This window comes from Phaethon lepturus, unplaced genomic scaffold (genome assembly GCF_000687285.1).
Source record: "Phaethon lepturus isolate BGI_N335 unplaced genomic scaffold, ASM68728v1 scaffold23357, whole genome shotgun sequence".
Lineage (NCBI taxonomy): Eukaryota > Metazoa > Chordata > Aves > Phaethontiformes > Phaethontidae > Phaethon > Phaethon lepturus.
Window position 1 is genome coordinate 1 of NW_010552840.1, and position 1,936 is coordinate 1,936.

A 1,936-nucleotide genomic window follows, 5' to 3' on the forward strand; every position below is an offset into this window, starting at 1 on the left:
CGACGGCGTCATGCAGAAACATGAGCTCGCTTTCCAGGGTGGGTGGTGGCCGGCTCCTCCTCGGTGTGCGCGGAGGCCGGGGAACGGGCGGTGTGTGGGGTGTGGGCCCTTCTGGGCAGGAGAACGTGAGGCCACGCGGCTGCCTGGGACTCCCTTTCCCTCCTTTGGGGGCGAGCTATAGGCCCCAGTCCCATCCCTTCCCAGTGTGGGGTCCTGGGGGGGGTTTGGGGGCGTTGCCCCTCGAAGAGGGGAGCACAGGAATGTGGGTCCCCGGGAGATCCTGTTCCCATGTGTGCTTCCCTCTGCCGTGTGTGTGGGCCCTCAAGATGGGTGGGCTGCAGGCTAAAAAAATGCATAGCAGGGGCTGGGAGAGGCCTAGGCCTTAGCTGGCCGTTGGGGCTGGAGCAACGCCTCTGTGCCATCCCCACCCCCAGCCATGGGTGGAGGGGGCTGCCTGAGCTGTCGGCCAGGTCATTTACTGGATGGGATGTGGCCCTGGTTTCAAGGGAGTTAAAACAGCTGAGAAGTGATTAAAAATGAAACTGAACTTTGTTCGATTGGGAGGTGGAAAAACCGCTGGTAACGTGTGCAGAAGAGATAATCTAGTTACAGATTAGCCCCAGTTCCTCCTTGCATCCTGCTTTGCTCAGCATGACTATATACAAATAATCCCAAGTGTCCAAAGATTAGTTAGCTCAGGAGTTTAAACTCCTCACACCCCTGGTTTGGGTGGAACAGAGTTTCTGGGGGAGAAATTCTGGACAATGTGCTCGGGTTATAGCTATTTTAACGTATTTTGCCCGTTTCTGATGAGTCCTAGAATAGCCATAGAAACTTGAACCCCAGTGCTTGGGCTTGGATGAGCAGCTGCCCTTGCTGCAGAGTGTCCTGGGAACAGACTGGAAGTGAGGACCGACCATTTTGACCTGGTTTTGTGTAACTCAGAAATGAGCTGTTTTGGGGCTAGCCTGAGCTGTTGGGATGGTGGGGCTGGGCTCTTGACCTTGGGGCTTGTGCTGGGACTGCTTCTGGACTGCCGCGCTATGCCTGATCCCAGATCAGGATGGTGTCAGGCACAGAAGGGTAGTTGTTTGCATTTCCTCCTGAGACCCCATGTGGTGAAACATCTTCCTTCTTGCAGGACGATGTTCCAGGTTGGTTTTTTTTTTTTGTGCAAAGGACTTCAGTTTCTTCATTGTGTCCTTAGCTATGCTGATGTGAAAGACTGCAGGTTCAGTCGCTTTTTCCAAATTCATGGACATGCTTGTTGAACAAGCCGTGCTTGGGAGGAATGTTCAGACCAATGCGAGCTGGTGTTGGTATCTGCAGTTTCTGTAGGGACGGTTACTTTCATGTGTGCAGAAAAGCAACTGGCTTCAGGAAGGCTTCCAGTTACTTTGAGCAACAACAAGCAGTGCCTTTCAGTTTCGTAAAGGCTTGTCTTGTTTGCTTATTCATGAAGGGGCACTGTGGGTCAAACTGGGGAATTCTGTTGTTGCAGTCACTAAAACAACATTAATAAAACGGCGATGCATCTATTTGGCTATAGGTGACAGTCCTTTGTTTCGGCTTGAGGGGCAGGGCTCATGCCAGGCCACAAACCGACTCCTGTGCTGTGGTCCTGATGTGGTGGAGCTTAAAGCCCTTGTGAGATAGGGGAGTGTGTTGTGCACAGACATGGGCAGCTGTGTCTGAGGTGGGGAGGAAGGAATTAGAAATGGGTTATGAGCTGGTTTTTGTCTGGCCTAGGTGAGTGTGAGCCCCAGAACCCTCTGCAGAAGCAGGCAGGTACTTGCTCTTCATCATTGACACTTGGCAGTGACACTTACAGCTTTTGGACCTAGAGTGTGGGGCTGCATCTTCTCACTGGTGGCCTTGTTGGGGTATTTGGTGTTGTGTGCATGCCTGCCTCTAAGCCAGTGTCTCTTGCAGGAAT